This window comes from Phyllobates terribilis, unplaced genomic scaffold (assembly GCF_046119375.1).
Source record: "Phyllobates terribilis strain yellow unplaced genomic scaffold, ASM4611937v1 Scaffold_142__1_contigs__length_4687701, whole genome shotgun sequence".
Classification (NCBI taxonomy): Eukaryota; Metazoa; Chordata; class Amphibia; order Anura; family Dendrobatidae; genus Phyllobates; species Phyllobates terribilis.
This window is the reverse complement of record NW_027362902.1, coordinates 2504871-2526094: the sequence shown is the minus strand read 5'-3', so window position 1 is coordinate 2526094 and position 21224 is coordinate 2504871. Positions and strand designations below refer to the sequence as shown.

At 45.3% G+C, this 21224-nt stretch overlaps 12 non-coding genes and 2 pseudogenes across 12 annotated transcripts; all 14 read right to left on the bottom strand.

Annotated features, from left to right (window-relative positions):
* Positions 1-4545: 4545 nt before the first annotated feature.
* On the bottom strand, positions 4546-4736 carry LOC141205734 (U2 spliceosomal RNA). The gene has a single exon (XR_012276409.1). It is a non-coding gene; the product is annotated as a U2 spliceosomal RNA (small nuclear RNA).
* Positions 4737-5851: 1115 nt separating this feature from the next.
* On the bottom strand, positions 5852-6042 carry LOC141205732 (U2 spliceosomal RNA). The gene has a single exon (XR_012276408.1). It is a non-coding gene; the product is annotated as a U2 spliceosomal RNA (small nuclear RNA).
* A 1115-nt stretch (positions 6043-7157) lies between these two features.
* On the bottom strand, positions 7158-7348 carry LOC141205731 (U2 spliceosomal RNA). The gene has a single exon (XR_012276407.1). It is a non-coding gene; the product is annotated as a U2 spliceosomal RNA (small nuclear RNA).
* Positions 7349-8463: 1115 nt separating this feature from the next.
* LOC141205730 (U2 spliceosomal RNA) lies at positions 8464-8654 on the bottom strand. Its single transcript, XR_012276406.1, has one exon. It is a non-coding gene; the product is annotated as a U2 spliceosomal RNA (small nuclear RNA).
* A 1115-nt stretch (positions 8655-9769) lies between these two features.
* On the bottom strand, positions 9770-9960 carry LOC141205729 (U2 spliceosomal RNA). Its single transcript, XR_012276405.1, has one exon. It is a non-coding gene; the product is annotated as a U2 spliceosomal RNA (small nuclear RNA).
* A 1115-nt stretch (positions 9961-11075) lies between these two features.
* Positions 11076-11266, bottom strand: LOC141205728 (U2 spliceosomal RNA). The gene has a single exon (XR_012276404.1). It is a non-coding gene; the product is annotated as a U2 spliceosomal RNA (small nuclear RNA).
* Positions 11267-12380: 1114 nt separating this feature from the next.
* Positions 12381-12571, bottom strand: LOC141205726 (U2 spliceosomal RNA). The gene has a single exon (XR_012276402.1). It is a non-coding gene; the product is annotated as a U2 spliceosomal RNA (small nuclear RNA).
* Positions 12572-13686: 1115 nt separating this feature from the next.
* Positions 13687-13877, bottom strand: LOC141205725 (U2 spliceosomal RNA). Its single transcript, XR_012276401.1, has one exon. It is a non-coding gene; the product is annotated as a U2 spliceosomal RNA (small nuclear RNA).
* Positions 13878-14991: 1114 nt separating this feature from the next.
* LOC141205724 (U2 spliceosomal RNA) lies at positions 14992-15182 on the bottom strand. The gene has a single exon (XR_012276400.1). It is a non-coding gene; the product is annotated as a U2 spliceosomal RNA (small nuclear RNA).
* A 1118-nt stretch (positions 15183-16300) lies between these two features.
* Positions 16301-16491, bottom strand: LOC141206153 (U2 spliceosomal RNA). Its single transcript, XR_012276819.1, has one exon. It is a non-coding gene; the product is annotated as a U2 spliceosomal RNA (small nuclear RNA).
* Positions 16492-17606: 1115 nt separating this feature from the next.
* Positions 17607-17789, bottom strand: LOC141206231 (U2 spliceosomal RNA). The gene has a single exon (XR_012276895.1). It is a non-coding gene; the product is annotated as a U2 spliceosomal RNA (small nuclear RNA).
* Positions 17790-18578: 789 nt separating this feature from the next.
* LOC141206437 (U2 spliceosomal RNA) lies at positions 18579-18670 on the bottom strand (annotated as a pseudogene).
* Positions 18671-19785: 1115 nt separating this feature from the next.
* LOC141206229 (U2 spliceosomal RNA) lies at positions 19786-19968 on the bottom strand. The gene has a single exon (XR_012276893.1). It is a non-coding gene; the product is annotated as a U2 spliceosomal RNA (small nuclear RNA).
* Positions 19969-20757: 789 nt separating this feature from the next.
* LOC141206436 (U2 spliceosomal RNA) lies at positions 20758-20849 on the bottom strand (annotated as a pseudogene).
* Between the last annotated feature and the right edge of the window lie 375 nt (positions 20850-21224).

Genomic DNA, 21224 nt, shown 5'->3' with positions numbered 1-21224 from the left:
GCCTCACCCCTGACAATATTTCAAAAGACTCAGATAAAAAACCATTCACCTGCACCACACTTCTAGCACCCTCATACATTCCCATAATCAATCTAACCAAGCGCTCTGGAAAGCCCATCTTCAACAACACATAAAACAAAAACACGTGAGCCACACAATCAAAGGCCTTTTCAAAGTCAAGCGCACATACAATCACACCTTTCTTTCTACTCTTACAATCCTCTAGCACATCCCTCACCAGACAAATGTTCTCTTGTATCCTCCGTTCAGGCACTGCACACACTTGTTCCTCCTCAATCACAGATGCTATCACTTCTCTCATACGACAAGCCAAAATTTTCGCAAAAATCTTATAATCAGCATTAAGCAGCGTAATTGGTCTCCAGTTGGCTAGCCTCTTTCTATCACCTTTTTTAAACAATAACACAACCAAACCTCCCTTCATACACTCAGGCATACTCACTCCGGCAAACAAGGATTTCATGACTTCAAACAGATCCTGAGAAACAACGTCCCAATATTTTGCATAAAAATCACATGGGATTCCATCCTGCCCAGGGGATTTGTTCTTCGGAGACTTGGAGATCACACCCAACAATTCTTTCTCTGTTAAATCATCCATCAAAGCCTGACTTTCACTTTCTGTAACAAAATTTCCAAGTACCTGCAAAAACTCATTCTCGTTCCCCAAATCACACTTTTTCTCCCCATACAAGCCTTTATAAAAATTAACCACTTCCTTGATCACTCCCTCACCATGTACCTCATCACCCTTATCATTCACTAACACATGCATATCCCGTTTACCACCACACATTTTCTTAAAAAAGAAGCGCGTACATTTCTCATTCTGTTCCCTAAACTTCACTCTCGACCGGAATATGATTTCCTTTCCTCGTCCAAACATCCAATCACCCATTTCGTTCTTCATTTTAACCAACTCACTTTTAACATCTATACCCATAGCTCTACATTCATGCAAAAAGGAAATCCTCCTATTTATTTGTGTATATAATAATCTCTTCTTTTTAGCCTTAATATAGCCAATTTTCCTGAAAAAATCCCTAATTCTAACCTTGACCCACACCCACCATTCCAAGATATTGCAAAAATCCCTTTTCCTCCTCACCCAACCATGGTATTTTTTTGAAAAACACCTGAAAACTTGCTTGTCATCCAGAACACTCACATTCATCCGCCACCTCCCTTTGCCATAGAAAAAACCATCCACCTCAAACACCCCAAGCAAACACTCATGATCAGAGAAGCAAACTTTCTCTTGGGAATACTTAACACATTTAACTGCCGGTGAGGAAACAAAAAAATAGTCCAGTCTAGACTCGGCATGGCCATCATCTGAATGATATGTAAAAGGTCCCGGCTTCTCCGACACAGCATCCCTAAGGGAGAAGTCTTTAGTCATTTGGTTCCATAGATTACCTGTAACATCCACTTTAGATTGCCATGAACCTGCCCTTGCTTCTTTTGAAAAAATACAGTTAAAGTCACCAATAACAAAAACAGGCAACTTGCCATGCAAAAAAAAAGTCAATTTTTTGAAGAGTGATAAGCGCTCATTTTTATCCACATTTGCATATATGCAAATTAGTTTAAAGTCCCAACCAAGGTATGATAGAGTGATACAAGCACATCTTCCTTCCAGAATAATAGTTTTCTGTTTTAAGCGAATGTCTCTGTTTTGGATAAGGATTCCAATGCCATCATTTCTGTTAGTATTAGAAAAGGACCACACTGCCTCCCCATACAGCCACTCATTTTGTTTAGGAAATTTAGATAAACCACATTCTTGAACACATATAATGTCACAGCCCTTAGATGCCAAATAGTCCAGAACAGTGGCACGCTTTGTCGCTGATGCAAACATACGTACATTCTGGGAGATTATTTTCAGCCGCAGGACCATAGGTGTCAATGCAGGTTATGGAGACCGGGAAGACCAGAAAAGGAAATCAACATGTCTCAGGCCACCTCAGAAAATTCAAATAGGCTCTCCAAGCCTGCCACATCCTTTTCCTCTAAGAAACCTTCACTAGGTGATATGGGAGTGGCCTTATAAGGTTCATTCAAATGTGAGTCCTCCCCAGAGTCAGATAGGACGGAAAAAGGGTTGTGAGACTCAAAAGACTCAAATTTCTTCTTTCGTAACCTCTTTACAGTTTTACCAGTCTTCTTCTGTTTGGCCAAGGCTTTACAAACGATGGCAGCATTTTCAGCTGAAGGCATCCTGGCAGCCTCTATTTCCTCTGGAGAAACTGACCACTGTATGTCAACGGAACTTGGGGCAGACATCTCCTCAGAGCTTTCCACCTCCTCAATTACCTCACTGAGAGCCGTCTCAGCCCCTGACCCAGAAGGCAACTCTACAGGTGGTGCCACACCCACGTCAGGCTGCACCTGGTCTCCAAGATTTCCCTCTACAGTGATATCATGCACCTCAGCCACAGTGGGAATAAAATCCACCACTTCCTCCACCATTGTAGTAGTTTCAGGAACAACAGGAGGGATTTCAGTAGGGCCCTCCTGTGCCTGAGGAGCCCCCTGTCTCTCCCCCCATGTCCTACGTCTCTCAGTATTAAGACGCGCCAAAAAAACCTGACGGCTAACATTAGGACATGATCTACAAGTGTGGCCATTTTCACCACATAAGTCACACATTGCAGGATAGGGACATTCAAAGGCTTCATGCCCTGATTTTTTACAATTCCTACAAGTTACATCAGAGGTACATTCCGCAGCTATATGGCCATAACAAAAACATTTCCTACAAAAAGAGGGCTGACCAGGATAATGTAGGAATCCTCTATTTCCTCCAATGGAGAAATTTGCAGGTGGGTGCATGGTTCCACCAATACTCTCAGGGTCAGATTTGAAACGAGCCCAAAATTTCACATTCCCATTGAAAACAGCAAAAATATTCTTTTGCATGATTCCCCCCCTTATTACTGAGCAATACCGTGATAAGAAAGCTCTAATCAAAGGGATCTCCACAAACGGGTTATACATGTGTACAGTAATGGGCCTTTCAATATTAGAAAACAAAGGCTTAGGGATTATAAATTGTAAATACTCATGATGTCTTTTCTCTTTTAAACGCTGAAAGAAAGTCAAACAGTCTGCTTCCAAGTAGAAAGAAATGTCATAATTACCAGCTTTAGGAAACTCCTGGATACAAAAAATCTTCTCCAGTTTAAATCCCGTCAATTCCATCACTATATTCCGGACAATAAATTCCAAGCCGATGTTATGTCTGTGGTCCTCAATAACCTCCAATCGCACGGTATTCTTTACAGCCGCCATTGTAATGCCCAAGGCACGGATCGCTTTCTCCACCACACGAGCCGAAAATACGCACCCCTCAGCCCAGACCGAGGCAAACACCCCGATCTGAGCCAAAAGGCCGAGAAGCGATAACCAGAATTGGTTTCAAACTACGGAGCCACCCAAGGATCCTGAAAAGTCCATTTGTGGAGATGAGCTCCTGAACTCCCGTTAAGAAGACATGTTGTCAACCTCTAGATCCCTTACATGCCTGCACTTTTCGGCTTGCTGCTGCTGCAATCCACGCGTTTTAGATCTGCATAACTCCACCTCTTTAAACACAGCACCTTCACCCCCTGCTGTTCCCACCCGCCTCAACACCGTTGGAAGGGAGGAGAACCAATTAAGGCGGGGGGTGGGGTGGAACGAGCAGCTGTCTACCCTTAGCAGGAGGGCTCCTGATTACATACCTCTCCTGCTGCTGCTGCTGCTGGCTGTCCAGCAGCAGACTGAAGGTGGCTGCTGCTGTGCACAGGTATATAAAGGCTCAGAGCCTATTATGACACGCGCAGCCAGCGTTCCATTGCCACATTCCATCTACTGCAGGCAGGATACCTGGCTGGCTGAATGTCGCTGAGAAGCTCACAGAGACCGCCATAAGCAACAGTTTAACAGAATGCCACAGACTAATCAACCAAACTTTTTGGGTTGGGTTCTCTTTTATAGTCTGCAGGCATTAAATGAAAGAAGTCAGTGTTCCAGCAGAAGGAGACAACGTTTCAGAAAAGGCATTGTAGCAAACCAAAAAAGAAATTTTAAGCGCAGCAGAGTAACCAGCGCACATACCTGTTAGCTCAGGTGAGTTTAAAAGGCTGCTGTTGATAACAAGGGCATTTGCTAAATAGATGGTGTGTGTGCAACAATATACTGAAAGGTCAATTATATTGTGCAGCTTATCTCACCACCTGTAGTTATTTAGGTGAAAGCTCCAAAATGCTTGCCTAATATGTCTGTTTATCCAAAAGGAAGTAAAAAGGGAGAGCTAGAAAGATAGCATTGCATCACATTACATGGCAATGCAATGCACAGTTGCTGAAGTTGAACCAAAATGAGCTTGTAATCTGGCTTCTGCAACTTTGAACATGAAAAATCCAATGAGGAGAAGAAAAGCAAAGCCAAAGAGTCCATCCCAAAATCCGACAAACAAGCAAAATGAACAAAAAACATTGAATTCAATTCTTTCTGATTTTAGAAACTGCATTAAAGAAGGGGTGCACCGGTCCTGGAGATACTGCAATACCAGGTCAATGCGTGGAGTGGACAGAGCAAGCTCTTTTTCCATCTCCCTGTTCTAAAAATCCATTTAATATATGGTCCCCAGATAGGGGACGTATCAGATATTAAACTGATAAGAACAGATACTACACTTGATCTTAGCCAAAAGGCCGAGAAGCGATAACCAGAATTGGTTTCAAACTACGGAGCCACCCAAGGATCCTGAAAAGTCCATTTGTGGAGATGAGCTCCTGGACTCCCATTAAGAAGACATGTTGTCAACCTCTAGATCCCTTACATGCCTGCACTTTTCGGCTTGCTGCTGCTGCAATCCACGCGTTTTAGATCTGCATAACTCCACCTCTTTAAACACAGCACCTTCACCCCCTGCTGTTCCCACCTGCCTCAACACCGTTGGAAGGGAGGAGAACCAATTAAGGCGGGGGGTGGGGTGGAACGAGCAGCTGTCTACCCTTAGCAGGAGGGCTCCTGATTACATACCTCTCCTGCTGCTGCTGCTGCTGGCTGTCCAGCAGCAGACTGAAGGTGGCTGCTGCTGTGCACAGGTATATAAAGGCTCAGAGCCTATTATGACACGCGCAGCCAGCGTTCCATTGCCACATTCCATCTACTGCAGGCAGGATACCTGGCTGGCTGAATGTCGCTGAGAAGCTCACAGAGACCGCCATAAGCAACAGTTTAACAGAATGCCACAGACTAATCAACCAAACTTTTTGGGTTGGGTTCTCTTTTATAGTCTGCAGGCATTAAATGAAAGAAGTCAGTGTTCCAGCAGAAGGAGACAACGTTTCAGAAAAGGCATTGTAGCAAACCAAAAAAGAAATTTTAAGCGCAGCAGAGTAACCAGCGCACATACCTGTTAGCTCAGGTGAGTTTAAAAGGCTGCTGTTGATAACAAGGGCATTTGCTGAATAGATGGTGTGTGTGCAACAATATACTGAAAGGTCAATTATATTGTGCAGCTTATCTCACCACCTGTAGTTATTTAGGTGAAAGCTCCAAAATGCTTGCCTAATATGTCTGTTTATCCAAAAGGAAGTAAAAAGGGAGAGCTAGAAAGATAGCATTGCATCACATTACATGGCAATGCAATGCACAGTTGCTGAAGTTGAACCAAAATGAGCTTGTAATCTGGCTTCTGCAACTTTGAACATGAAAAATCCAATGAGGAGAAGAAAAGCAAAGCCAAAGAGTCCATCCCAAAATCCGACAAACAAGCAAAATGAACAAAAAACATTGAATTCAATTCTTTCTGATTTTAGAAACTGCATTAAAGAAGGGGTGCACCGGTCCTGGAGATACTGCAATACCAGGTCAATGCGTGGAGTGGACAGAGCAAGCTCTTTTTCCATCTCCCTGTTCTAAAAATCCATTTAATATATGGTCCCCAGATAGGGGACGTATCAGATATTAAACTGATAAGAACAGATACTACACTTGATCTTAGCCAAAAGGCCGAGAAGCGATAACCAGAATTGGTTTCAAACTACGGAGCCACCCAAGGATCCTGAAAAGTCCATTTGTGGAGATGAGCTCCTGGACTCCCGTTAAGAAGACATGTTGTCAACCTCTAGATCCCTTACATGCCTGCACTTTTCGGCTTGCTGCTGCTGCAATCCACGCGTTTTAGATCTGCATAACTCCACCTCTTTAAACACAGCACCTTCACCCCCTGCTGTTCCCACCCGCCTCAACACCGTTGGAAGGGAGGAGAACCAATTAAGGCGGGGGGTGGGGTGGAACGAGCAGCTGTCTACCCTTAGCAGGAGGGCTCCTGATTACATACCTCTCCTGCTGCTGCTGCTGCTGGCTGTCCAGCAGCAGACTGAAGGTGGCTGCTGCTGTGCACAGGTATATAAAGGCTCAGAGCCTATTATGACACGCGCAGCCAGCGTTCCATTGCCACATTCCATCTACTGCAGGCAGGATACCTGGCTGGCTGAATGTCGCTGAGAAGCTCACAGAGACCGCCATAAGCAACAGTTTAACAGAATGCCACAGACTAATCAACCAAACTTTTTGGGTTGGGTTCTCTTTTATAGTCTGCAGGCATTAAATGAAAGAAGTCAGTGTTCCAGCAGAAGGAGACAACGTTTCAGAAAAGGCATTGTAGCAAACCAAAAAAGAAATTTTAAGCGCAGCAGAGTAACCAGCGCACATACCTGTTAGCTCAGGTGAGTTTAAAAGGCTGCTGTTGATAACAAGGGCATTTGCTAAATAGATGGTGTGTGTGCAACAATATACTGAAAGGTCAATTATATTGTGCAGCTTATCTCACCACCTGTAGTTATTTAGGTGAAAGCTCCAAAATGCTTGCCTAATATGTCTGTTTATCCAAAAGGAAGTAAAAAGGGAGAGCTAGAAAGATAGCATTGCATCACATTACATGGCAATGCAATGCACAGTTGCTGAAGTTGAACCAAAATGAGCTTGTAATCTGGCTTCTGCAACTTTGAACATGAAAAATCCAATGAGGAGAAGAAAAGCAAAGCCAAAGAGTCCATCCCAAAATCCGACAAACAAGCAAAATGAACAAAAAACATTGAATTCAATTCTTTCTGATTTTAGAAACTGCATTAAAGAAGGGGTGCACCGGTCCTGGAGATACTGCAATACCAGGTCAATGCGTGGAGTGGACAGAGCAAGCTCTTTTTCCATCTCCCTGTTCTAAAAATCCATTTAATATATGGTCCCCAGATAGGGGACGTATCAGATATTAAACTGATAAGAACAGATACTACACTTGATCTTAGCCAAAAGGCCGAGAAGCGATAACCAGAATTGGTTTCAAACTACGGAGCCACCCAAGGATCCTGAAAAGTCCATTTGTGGAGATGAGCTCCTGGACTCCCGTTAAGAAGACATGTTGTCAACCTCTAGATCCCTTACATGCCTGCACTTTTCGGCTTGCTGCTGCTGCAATCCACGCGTTTTAGATCTGCATAACTCCACCTCTTTAAACACAGCACCTTCACCCCCTGCTGTTCCCACCCGCCTCAACACCGTTGGAAGGGAGGAGAACCAATTAAGGTGGGGGGTGGGGTGGAACGAGCAGCTGTCTACCCTTAGCAGGAGGGCTCCTGATTACATACCTCTCCTGCTGCTGCTGCTGCTGGCTGTCCAGCAGCAGACTGAAGGTGGCTGCTGCTGTGCACAGGTATATAAAGGGTCAGAGCCTATTATGACACGCGCAGCCAGCGTTCCATTGCCACATTCCATCTACTGCAGGCAGGATACCTGGCTGGCTGAATGTCGCTGAGAAGCTCACAGAGACCGCCATAAGCAACAGTTTAACAGAATGCCACAGACTAATCAACCAAACTTTTTGGGTTGGGTTCTCTTTTATAGTCTGCAGGCATTAAATGAAAGAAGTCAGTGTTCCAGCAGAAGGAGACAACGTTTCAGAAAAGGCATTGTAGCAAACCAAAAAAGAAATTTTAAGCGCAGCAGAGTAACCAGCGCACATACCTGTTAGCTCAGGTGAGTTTAAAAGGCTGCTGTTGATAACAAGGGCATTTGCTAAATAGATGGTGTGTGTGCAACAATATACTGAAAGGTCAATTATATTGTGCAGCTTATCTCACCACCTGTAGTTATTTAGGTGAAAGCTCCAAAATGCTTGCCTAATATGTCTGTTTATCCAAAAGGAAGTAAAAAGGGAGAGCTAGAAAGATAGCATTGCATCACATTACATGGCAATGCAATGCACAGTTGCTGAAGTTGAACCAAAATGAGCTTGTAATCTGGCTTCTGCAACTTTGAACATGAAAAATCCAATGAGGAGAAGAAAAGCAAAGCCAAAGAGTCCATCCCAAAATCCGACAAACAAGCAAAATGAACAAAAAACATTGAATTCAATTCTTTCTGATTTTAGAAACTGCATTAAAGAAGGGGTGCACCGGTCCTGGAGATACTGCAATACCAGGTCAATGCGTGGAGTGGACAGAGCAAGCTCTTTTTCCATCTCCCTGTTCTAAAAATCCATTTAATATATGGTCCCCAGATAGGGGACGTATCAGATATTAAACTGATAAGAACAGATACTACACTTGATCTTAGCCAAAAGGCCGAGAAGCGATAACCAGAATTGGTTTCAAACTACGGAGCCACCCAAGGATCCTGAAAAGTCCATTTGTGGAGATGAGCTCCTGGACTCCCGTTAAGAAGACATGTTGTCAACCTCTAGATCCCTTACATGCCTGCACTTTTCGGCTTGCTGCTGCTGCAATCCACGCGTTTTAGATCTGCATAACTCCACCTCTTTAAACACAGCACCTTCACCCCCTGCTGTTCCCACCCGCCTCAACACCGTTGGAAGGGAGGAGAACCAATTAAGGCGGGGGGTGGGGTGGAACGAGCAGCTGTCTACCCTTAGCAGGAGGGCTCCTGATTACATACCTCTCCTGCTGCTGCTGCTGCTGGCTGTCCAGCAGCAGACTGAAGGTGGCTGCTGCTGTGCACAGGTATATAAAGGCTCAGAGCCTATTATGACACGCGCAGCCAGCGTTCCATTGCCACATTCCATCTACTGCAGGCAGGATACCTGGCTGGCTGAATGTCGCTGAGAAGCTCACAGAGACCGCCATAAGCAACAGTTTAACAGAATGCCACAGACTAATCAACCAAACTTTTTGGGTTGGGTTCTCTTTTATAGTCTGCAGGCATTAAATGAAAGAAGTCAGTGTTCCAGCAGAAGGAGACAACGTTTCAGAAAAGGCATTGTAGCAAACCAAAAAAGAAATTTTAAGCGCAGCAGAGTAACCAGCGCACATACCTGTTAGCTCAGGTGAGTTTAAAAGGCTGCTGTTGATAACAAGGGCATTTGCTAAATAGATGGTGTGTGTGCAACAATATACTGAAAGGTCAATTATATTGTGCAGCTTATCTCACCACCTGTAGTTATTTAGGTGAAAGCTCCAAAATGCTTGCCTAATATGTCTGTTTATCCAAAAGGAAGTAAAAAGGGAGAGCTAGAAAGATAGCATTGCATCACATTACATGGCAATGCAATGCACAGTTGCTGAAGTTGAACCAAAATGAGCTTGTAATCTGGCTTCTGCAACTTTGAACATGAAAAATCCAATGAGGAGAAGAAAAGCAAAGCCAAAGAGTCCATCCCAAAATCCGACAAACAAGCAAAATGAGCAAAAAACATTGAATTCAATTCTTTCTGATTTTAGAAACTGCATTAAAGAAGGGGTGCACCGGTCCTGGAGATACTGCAATACCAGGTCAATGCGTGGAGTGGACAGAGCAAGCTCTTTTTCCATCTCCCTGTTCTAAAAATCCATTTAATATATGGTCCCCAGATAGGGGACGTATCAGATATTAAACTGATAAGAACAGATACTACACTTGATCTTAGCCAAAAGGCCGAGAAGCGATAACCAGAATTGGTTTCAAACTACGGAGCCACCCAAGGATCCTGAAAAGTCCATTTGTGGAGATGAGCTCCTGGACTCCCGTTAAGAAGACATGTTGTCAACCTCTAGATCCCTTACATGCCTGCACTTTTCGGCTTGCTGCTGCTGCAATCCACGTGTTTTAGATCTGCATAACTCCACCTCTTTAAACACAGCACCTTCACCCCCTGCTGTTCCCACCCGCCTCAACACCGTTGGAAGGGAGGAGAACCAATTAAGGCGGGGGGTGGGGTGGAACGAGCAGCTGTCTACCCTTAGCAGGAGGGCTCCTGATTACATACCTCTCCTGCTGCTGCTGCTGCTGGCTGTCCAGCAGCAGACTGAAGGTGGCTGCTGCTGTGCACAGGTATATAAAGGCTCAGAGCCTATTATGACACGCGCAGCCAGCGTTCCATTGCCACATTCCATCTACTGCAGGCAGGATACCTGGCTGGCTGAATGTCGCTGAGAAGCTCACAGAGACCGCCATAAGCAACCGTTTAACAGAATGCCACAGACTAATCAACCAAACTTTTTGGGTTGGGTTCTCTTTTATAGTCTGCAGGCATTAAATGAAAGAAGTCAGTGTTCCAGCAGAAGGAGACAACGTTTCAGAAAAGGCATTGTAGCAAACCAAAAAAGAAATTTTAAGCGCAGCAGAGTAACCAGCGCACATACCTGTTAGCTCAGGTGAGTTTAAAAGGCTGCTGTTGATAACAAGGGCATTTGCTAAATAGATGGTGTGTGTGCAACAATATACTGAAAGGTCAATTATATTGTGCAGCTTATCTCACCACCTGTAGTTATTTAGGTGAAAGCTCCAAAATGCTTGCCTAATATGTCTGTTTATCCAAAAGGAAGTAAAAAGGGAGAGCTAGAAAGATAGCATTGCATCACATTACATGGCAATGCAATGCACAGTTGCTGAAGTTGAACCAAAATGAGCTTGTAATCTGGCTTCTGCAACTTTGAACATGAAAAATCCAATGAGGAGAAGAAAAGCAAAGCCAAAGAGTCCATCCCAAAATCCGACAAACAAGCAAAATGAACAAAAAACATTGAATTCAATTCTTTCTGATTTTAGAAACTGCATTAAAGAAGGGGTGCACCGGTCCTGGAGATACTGCAATACCAGGTCAATGCGTGGAGTGGACAGAGCAAGCTCTTTTTCCATCTCCCTGTTCTAAAAATCCATTTAATATATGGTCCCCAGATAGGGGACGTATCAGATATTAAACTGATAAGAACAGATACTACACTTGATCTTAGCCAAAAGGCCGAGAAGCGATAACCAGAATTGGTTTCAAACTACGGAGCCACCCAAGGATCCTGAAAAGTCCATTTGTGGAGATGAGCTCCTGGACTCCCGTTAAGAAGACATGTTGTCAACCTCTAGATCCCTTACATGCCTGCACTTTTCGGCTTGCTGCTGCTGCAATCCACGCGTTTTAGATCTGCATAACTCCACCTCTTTAAACACAGCACCTTCACCCCCTGCTGTTCCCACCCGCCTCAACACCGTTGGAAGGGAGGAGAACCAATTAAGGCGGGGGGTGGGGTGGAACGAGCAGCTGTCTACCCTTAGCAGGAGGGCTCCTGATTACATACCTCTCCTGCTGCTGCTGCTGCTGGCTGTCCAGCAGCAGACTGAAGGTGGCTGCTACTGTGCACAGGTATATAAAGGCTCAGAGCCTATTATGACACGCGCAGCCAGCGTTCCATTGCCACATTCCATCTACTGCAGGCAGGATACCTGGCTGGCTGAATGTCGCTGAGAAGCTCACCGAGACTGCCATAAGCAACAGTTTAACAGAATGCCACAGACTAATCAACCAAACTTTTTGGGTTGGGTTCTCTTTTATAGTCTGCAGGCATTAAATGAAAGAAGTCAGTGTTCCAGCAGAAGGAGACAACGTTTCAGAAAAGGCATTGTAGCAAACCAAAAAAGAAATTTTAAGCGCAGCAGAGTAACCAGCGCACATACCTGTTAGCTCAGGTGAGTTTAAAAGGCTGCTGTTGATAACAAGGGCATTTGCTAAATAGATGGTGTGTGTGCAACAATATACTGAAAGGTCAATTATATTGTGCAGCTTATCTCACCACCTGTAGTTATTTAGGTGAAAGCTCCAAAATGCTTGCCTAATATGTCTGTTTATCCAAAAGGAAGTAAAAAGGGAGAGCTAAAAGATAGCATTGCATCACATTACATGGCAATGCAATGCACAGTTGCTGAAGTTGAACCAAAATGAGCTTGTAATCTGGCTTCTGCAACTTTGAACATGAAAAATCCAATGAGGAGAAGAAAAGCAAAGCCAAAGAGTCCATCCCAAAATCCGACAAACAAGCAAAATGAACAAAAAACATTGAATTCAATTCTTTCTGATTTTAGAAACTGCATTAAAGAAGGGGTGCACCGGTCCTGGAGATACTGCAATACCAGGTCAATGCGTGGAGTGGACAGAGCAAGCTCTTTTTCCATCTCCCTGTTCTAAAAATCCATTTAATATATGGTCCCCAGATAGGGGACGTATCAGATATTAAACTGATAAGAACAGATACTACACTTGATCTTAGCCAAAAGGCCGAGAAGCGATAACCAGAATTGGTTTCAAACTACGGAGCCACCCAAGGATCCTGAAAAGTCCATTTGTGGAGATGAGCTCCTGGACTCCCGTTAAGAAGACATGTTGTCAACCTCTAGATCCCTTACATGCCTGCACTTTTCGGCTTGCTGCTGCTGCAATCCACGCGTTTTAGATCTGCATAACTCCACCTCTTTAAACACAGCACCTTCACCCCCTGCTGTTCCCACCCGCCTCAACACCGTTGGAAGGGAGGAGAACCAATTAAGGCGGGGGGTGGGGTGGAACGAGCAGCTGTCTACCCTTAGCAGGAGGGCTCCTGATTACATACCTCTCCTGCTGCTGCTGCTGCTGGCTGTCCAGCAGCAGACTGAAGGTGGCTGCTGCTGTGCACAGGTATATAAAGGCTCAGAGCCTATTATGACACGCGCAGCCAGCGTTCCATTGCCACATTCCATCTACTGCAGGCAGGATACCTGGCTGGCTGAATGTCGCTGAGAAGCTCACAGAGACCGCCATAAGCAACAGTTTAACAGAATGCCACAGACTAATCAACCAAACTTTTTGGGTTGGGTTCTCTTTTATAGTCTGCAGGCATTAAATGAAAGAAGTCAGTGTTCCAGCAGAAGGAGACAACGTTTCAGAAAAGGCATTGTAGCAAACCAAAAAAGAAATTTTAAGCGCAGCAGAGTAACCAGCGCACATACCTGTTAGCTCAGGTGAGTTTAAAAGGCTGCTGTTGATAACAAGGGCATTTGCTAAATAGATGGTGTGTGTGCAACAATATACTGAAAGGTCAATTATATTGTGCAGCTTATCTCACCACCTGTAGTTATTTAGGTGAAAGCTCCAAAATGCTTGCCTAATATGTCTGTTTATCCAAAAGGAAGTAAAAAGGGAGAGCTAGAAAGATAGCATTGCATCACATTACATGGCAATGCAATGCACAGTTGCTGAAGTTGAACCAAAATGAGCTTGTAATCTGGCTTCTGCAACTTTGAACATGAAAAATCCAATGAGGAGAAGAAAAGCAAAGCCAAAGAGTCCATCCCAAAATCCGACAAACAAGCAAAATGAACAAAAAACATTGAATTCAATTCTTTCTGATTTTAGAAACTGCATTAAAGAAGGGGTGCACCGGTCCTGGAGATACTGCAATACCAGGTCAATGCGTGGAGTGGACAGAGCAAGCTCTTTTTCCATCTCCCTGTTCTAAAAATCCATTTAATATATGGTCCCCAGATAGGGGACGTATCAGATATTAAACTGATAAGAACAGATACTACACTTGATCTTAGCCAAAAGGCCGAGAAGCGATAACCAGAATTGGTTTCAAACTACGGAGCCACCCAAGGATCCTGAAAAGTCCATTTGTGGAGATGAGCTCCTGGACTCCCGTTAAGAAGACATGTTGTCAACCTCTAGATCCCTTACATGCCTGCACTTTTCGGCTTGCTGCTGCTGCAATCCACGCGTTTTAGATCTGCATAACTCCACCTCTTTAAACACAGCACCTTCACCCCCTGCTGTTCCCACCCGCCTCAACACCGTTGGAAGGGAGGAGAACCAATTAAGGCGGGGGGTGGGGTGGAACGAGCAGCTGTCTACCCTTAGCAGGAGGGCTCCTGATAACATACCTCTCCTGCTGCTGCTGCTGCTGGCTGTCCAGCAGCAGACTGAAGGTGGCTGCTGCTGTGCACAGGTATATAAAGGCTCAGAGCCTATTATGACACGCGCAGCCAGCGTTCCATTGCCACATTCCATCTACTGCAGGCAGGATACCTGGCTGGCTGAATGTCGCTGAGAAGCTCACAGAGACCGCCATAAGCAACAGTTTAACAGAATGCCACAGACTAATCAACCAAACTTTTTGGGTTGGGTTCTCTTTTATAGTCTGCAGGCATTAAATGAAAGAAGTCAGTGTTCCAGCAGAAGGAGACAACGTTTCAGAAAAGGCATTGTAGCAAACCAAAAAAGAAATTTTAAGCGCAGCAGAGTAACCAGCGCACATACCTGTTAGCTCAGGTGAGTTTAAAAGGCTGCTGTTGATAACAAGGGCATTTGCTAAATAGATGGTGTGTGTGCAACAATATACTGAAAGGTCAATTATATTGTGCAGCTTATCTCACCACCTGTAGTTATTTAGGTGAAAGCTCCAAAATGCTTGCCTAATATGTCTGTTTATCCAAAAGGAAGTAAAAAGGGAGAGCTAGAAAGATAGCATTGCATCACATTACATGGCAATGCAATGCACAGTTGCTGAAGTTGAACCAAAATGAGCTTGTAATCTGGCTTCTGCAACTTTGAACATGAAAAATCCAATGAGGAGAAGAAAAGCAAAGCCAAAGAGTCCATCCCAAAATCCGACAAACAAGCAAAATGAACAAAAACATTGAATTCAATTCTTTCTGATTTTAGAAACTGCATTAAAGAAGGGGTGCACCGGTCCTGGAGATACTGCAATACCAGGTCAATGCGTGGAGTGGACAGAGCAAGCTCTTTTTCCATCTCCCTGTTCTAAAAATCCATTTAATATATGGTCCCCAGATAGGGGACGTATCAGATATTAAACTGATAAGAACAGATACTACACTTGATCTTAGCCAAAAGGCCGAGAAGCGATAACCAGAATTGGTTTCAAACTACGGAGCCACCCAAGGATCCTGAAAAGTCCATTTGTGGAGATGAGCTCCTGGACTCCCGTTAAGAAGACATGTTGTCAACCTCTAGATCCCTTACATGCCTGCACTTTTCGGCTTGCTGCTGCTGCAATCCACGCGTTTTAGATCTGCATAACTCCACCTCTTTAAACACAGCACCTTCACCCCCTGCTGTTCCCACCCGCCTCAACACCGTTGGAAGGGAGGAGAACCAATTAAGGCGGGGGGTGGGGTGGAACGAGCAGCTGTCTACCCTTAGCAGGAGGGCTCCTGATTACATACCTCTCCTGCTGCTGCTGCTGCTGCTGGCTGTCCAGCAGCAGACTGAAGGTGGCTGCTGCTGTGCACAGGTATATAAAGGCTCAGAGCCTATTATGACACGCGCAGCCAGCGTTCCATTGCCACATTCCATCTACTGCAGGCAGGATACCTGGCTGGCTGAATGTCGCTGAGAAGCTCACAGAGACCGCCATAAGCAACAGTTTAACAGAATGCCACAGACTAATCAACCAAACTTTTTGGGTTGGGTTCTCTTTTATAGTCTGCAGGCATTAAATGAAAGAAGTCAGTGTTCCAGCAGAAGGAGACAACGTTTCAGAAAAGGCATTGTAGCAAACCAAAAAAGAAATTTTAAGCGCAGCAGAGTAACCAGCGCACATACCTGTTAGCTCAGGTGAGTTTAAAAGGCTGCTGTTGATAACAAGGGCATTTGCTAAATAGATGGTGTGTGTGCAACAATATACTGAAAGGTCAATTATATTGTGCAGCTTATCTCACCACCTGTAGTTATTTAGGTGAAAGCTCCAAAATGCTTGCCTAATATGTCTGTTTATCCAAATGGAAGTAAAAAGGGAGAGCTAGAAAGATAGCATTGCATCACATTACATGGCAATGCAATGCACAGTTGCTGAAGTTGAACCAAAATGAGCTTGTAATCTGGCTTCTGCAACTTTGAACATGAAAAATCCAATGAGGAGAAGAAAAGCAAAGCCAAAGAGTCCATCCCAAAATCCGACAAACAAGCAAAATGAACAAAAAACATTGAATTCAATTCTTTCTGATTTTAGAAACTGCATTAAAGAAGGGGTGCACCGGTCCTGGAGATACTGCAATGCCAGGTCAATGAGTGGAGTGGACAGAGCAAGCTCTTTTTCCATCTCCCTGTTCTAAAAATCCATTTAATATATGGTCCCCAGATAGGGGACGTATCAGATATTAAACTGATAAGAACAGATACTACACTTGATCTTAGCCAAAAGGCCGAGAAGCGATAACCAGAATTGGTTTCAAACTACGGAGCCACCCAAGGATCCTGAAAAGTCCATTTGTGGAGATGAGCTCCTGGACTCCCGTTAAGAAGACATGTTGTCAACCTCTAGATCCCTTACATGCCTGCACTTTTCGGCTTGCTGCTGCTGCAATCCACGCGTTTTAGATCTGCATAACTCCACCTCTTTAAACACAGCACCTTCACCCCCTGCTGTTCCCACCCGCCTCAACACCGTTGGAAGGGAGGAGAACCAATTAAGGCGGGGGGTGGGGTGGAACGAGCAGCTGTCTACCCTTAGCAGGAGGGCTCCTGATTACATACCTCTCCTGCTGCTGCTGCTGCTGGCTGTCCAGCAGCAGACTGAAGGTGGCTGCTGCTGTGCACAGGTATATAAAGGCTCAGAGCCTATTATGACACGCGCAGCCAGCGTTCCATTGCCACATTCCATCTACTGCAGGCAGGATACCTGGCTGGCTGAATGTCGCTGAGAAGCTCACAGAGACCGCCATAAGCAACAGTTTAACAGAATGCCACAGACTAATCAACCAAACTTTTTGGGTTGGGTTCTCTTTTATAGTCTGCAGGCATTAAATGAAAGAAGTCAGTGTTCCAGCAGAAGGAGACAACGTTTCAGAAAAGGCATTGTAGCAAACCAAAAAAGAAATTTTAAGCGCAGCAGAGTAACCAGCGCACATACCTGTTAGCTCAGGTGAGTTTAAAAGGCTGCTGTTGATAACAAGGGCATTTGCTAAATAGATGGTGTGTGTGCAACAATATACTGAAAGGTCAATTATATTGTGCAGCTTATCTCACCACCTGTAGTTATTTAGGTGAAAGCTCCAAAATGCTTGCCTAATATGTCTGTTTATCCAAAAGGAAGTAAAAAGGGAGAGCTAGAAAGATAGCATTGCATCACATTACATGGCAATGCAATGCACAGTTGCTGAAGTTGAACCAAAATGAGCTTGTAATCTGGCTTCTGCAACTTTGAACATGAAAAATCCAATGAGGAGAAGAAAAGCAAAGCCAAAGAGTCCATCCCAAAATCCGACAAACAAGCAAAATGAACAAAAAACATTGAATTCAATTCTTTCTGATTTTAGAAACTGCATTAAAGAAGGGGTGCACCGGTCCTGGAGATACTGCAATACCAGGTCAATGCGTGGAGTGGACAGAGCAAGCTCTTTTTCCATCTCCCTGTTCTAAAAATCCATTTAATATATGGTCCCCAGATAGGGGACGTATCAGATATTAAACTGATAAGAACAGATTTTTTTTTTTATCGAAAGCCCGAATTCGTGTACAAAACCCGAGTGCGCTTAAAAAAGTGACAAGTGCCACAAAAAAAGTGCACTAGGATGCTGGTCTTCTTGAAACCCTCTCCAAAAGGAGAAGGGTCCCCCAAACCATTCCCCGTCCCTCCGAGCCAAAAGGCCACAGCGAGGAACAGGGACAAAAAGCCACCTCCAGCCGAAGCCAGAGGCGACCCAATCTTACCCCCAGCACCTGCCCGAGTTCTCACCCGAGCAAGGCACTGGGAGCCAAAGACTGTGCTCCCCTCCCGGAAGAGGGGAGCCAACAACGCTCTCCTCCCGAAAGAGGAGAGCCAGGGGGGTTCAGGGGGGAGCGGAACCTGATGGCCACACACTCCCCCCCTAGACCTGCCAAGAGAGGAACCCGTAAGGGAACCGCATCCCGACAAAATCCTAGTAGGACGTGACACACGTGAATAAGTGGACACACAGTGACAAAGAAATTAAATAAATAGTGAAGGTTTCACAGTATAATACTGCCCGGACCTTCGACCGGGAATTGAAAAATTCCCCATCCTAAGGCCAGAAGGCCCGGAATAAGGGTGTGTGCGAAGAAAGAAAATTTGAAGTGCTTGTGCAAATGTGCCATAAACTCAAGTGGGGTTCCCAATCCCAGTGAGTTAAGGCACCCCATGGTCACCACTCCTGGGGCACTTCACACTTCGGGCTTTCGATCTTCCCCGGCCCAATGGCGTCGATCCTGGGGGGCCATGCTTTCCACCAGATGACTATATTAGCCACCTGGCGTACTAACAAGCGCCTAAACCCCAGTGTGCATAATGTATCAATCTACTAGGGCGGCCAACATCCAAAACCGCCTTTTCGAAAGATACTACACTTGATCTTAGCCAAAAGGCCGAGAAGCGATAACCAGAATTGGTTTCAAACTACGGAGCCACCCAAGGATCCTGAAAAGTCCATTTGTGGAGATGAGCTCCTGGACTCCCGTTAAGAAGACATGTTGTCAACCTCTAGATCCCTTACATGCCTGCACTTTTCGGCTTGCTGCTGCTGCAATCCACGCGTTTTAGATCTGCATAACTCCACCTCTTTAAACACAGCACCTTCACCCCCTGCTGTTCCCACCCGCCTCAACACCGTTGGAAGGGAGGAGAACCAATTAAGGCGGGGGGTGGGGTGGAACGAGCAGCTGTCTACCCTTAGCAGGAGGGCTCCTGATTACATACCTCTCCTGCTGCTGCTGCTGCTGGCTGTCCAGCAGCAGACTGAAGGTGGCTGCTGCTGTGCACAGGTATATAAAGGCTCAGAGCCTATTATGACACGCGCAGCCAGCGTTCCATTGCCACATTCCATCTACTGCAGGCAGGATACCTGGCTGGCTGAATGTCGCTGAGAAGCTCACAGAGACCGCCATAAGCAACAGTTTAACAGAATGCCACAGACTAATCAACCAAACTTTTTGGGTTGGGTTCTCTTTTATAGTCTGCAGGCATTAAATGAAAGAAGTCAGTGTTCCAGCAGAAGGAGACAACGTTTCAGAAAAGGCATTGTAGCAAACCAAAAAAGAAATTTTAAGCGCAGCAGAGTAACCAGCGCACATACCTGTTAGCTCAGGTGAGTTTAAAAGGCTGCTGTTGATAACAAGGGCATTTGCTAAATAGATGGTGTGTGTGCAACAATATACTGAAAGGTCAATTATATTGTGCAGCTTATCTCACCACCTGTAGTTATTTAGGTGAAAGCTCCAAAATGCTTGCCTAATATGTCTGTTTATCCAAAAGGAAGTAAAAAGGGAGAGCTAGAAAGATAGCATTGCATCACATTACATGGCAATGCAATGCACAGTTGCTGAAGTTGAACCAAAATGAGCTTGTAATCTGGCTTCTGCAACTTTGAACATGAAAAATCCAATGAGGAGAAGAAAAGCAAAGCCAAAGAGTCCATCCCAAAATCCGACAAACAAGCAAAATGAACAAAAAACATTGAATTCAATTCTTTCTGATTTTAGAAACTGCATTAAAGAAGGGGTGCACCGGTCCTGGAGATACTGCAATACCAGGTCAATGCGTGGAGTGGACAGAGCAAGCTCTTTTTCCATCTCCCTGTTCTAAAAATCCATTTAATATATGGTCCCCAGATAGGGGACGTATCAGATATTAAACTGATAAGAACAGATTTTTTTTTTTATCGAAAGCCCGAATTCGTGTACAAAACCCGAGTGCGCTTAAAAAAGTGACAAGTGCCACAAAAAAAGTGCACTAGGATGCTGGTCTTCTTGAAACCCTCTCCAAAAGGAGAAGGGTCCCCCAAACCATTCCCCGTCCCTCCGAGCCAAAAGGCCACAGCGAGGAACAGGGACAAAAAGCCACCTCCAGCCGAAGCCAGAGGCGACCCAATCTTACCCCCAGCACCTGCCCGAGTTCTCACCCGAGCAAGGCACTGGGAGCCAAAGACTGTGCTCCCCTCCCGGAAGAGGGGAGCCAACAACGCTCTCCTCCCGAAAGAGGAGAGCCAGGGGGGTTCAGGGGGGAGCGGAACCTGATGGCCACACACTCCCCCCCTAGACCTGCCAAGAGAGGAACCCGTAAGGGAACCGCATCCCGACAAAATCCTAGTAGGACGTGACACACGTGAATAAGTGGACACACAGTGACAAAGAAATTAAATAAATAGTGAAGGTTTCACAGTATAATACTGCCCGGACCTTCGACCGGGAATTGAAAAATTCCCCATCCTAAGGCCAGAAGGCCCGGAATAAGGGTGTGTGCGAAGAAAGAAAATTTGAAGTGCTTGTGCAAATGTGCCATAAACTCAAGTGGGGTTCCCAATCCCAGTGAGTTAAGGCACCCCATGGTCACCACTCCTGGGGCACTTCACACTTCGGGCTTTCGATCTTCCCCGGCCCAATGGCGTCGATCCTGGGGGGCCATGCTTTCCACCAGATGACTATATTAGCCACCTGGCGTACTAACAAGCGCCTAAACCCCAGTGTGCATAATGTATCAATCTACTAGGGCGGCCAACATCCAAAACCGCCTTTTCGAAAGATACTACACTTGATCTTAGCCAAAAGGCCGAGAAGCGATAACCAGAATTGGTTTCAAACTACGGAGCCACCCAAGGATCCTGAAAAGTCCATTTGTGGAGATGAGCTCCTGGACTCCCGTTAAGAAGACATGTTGTCAACCTCTAGATCCCTTACATGCCTGCACTTTTCGGCTTGCTGCTGCTGCAATCCACGCGTTTTAGATCTGCATAACTCCACCTCTTTAAACACGGCACCTTCACCCCCTGCTGTTCCCACCCGCCTCAACACCGTTGGAAGGGAGGAGAACCAATTAAGGCGGGGGGTGGGGTGGAACGAGCAGCTGTCTACCCTTAGCAGGAGGGCTCCTGATTACATACCTCTCCTGCTGCTGCTGCTGCTGGCTGTCCAGCAGCAGACTGAAGGTGGCTGCTGC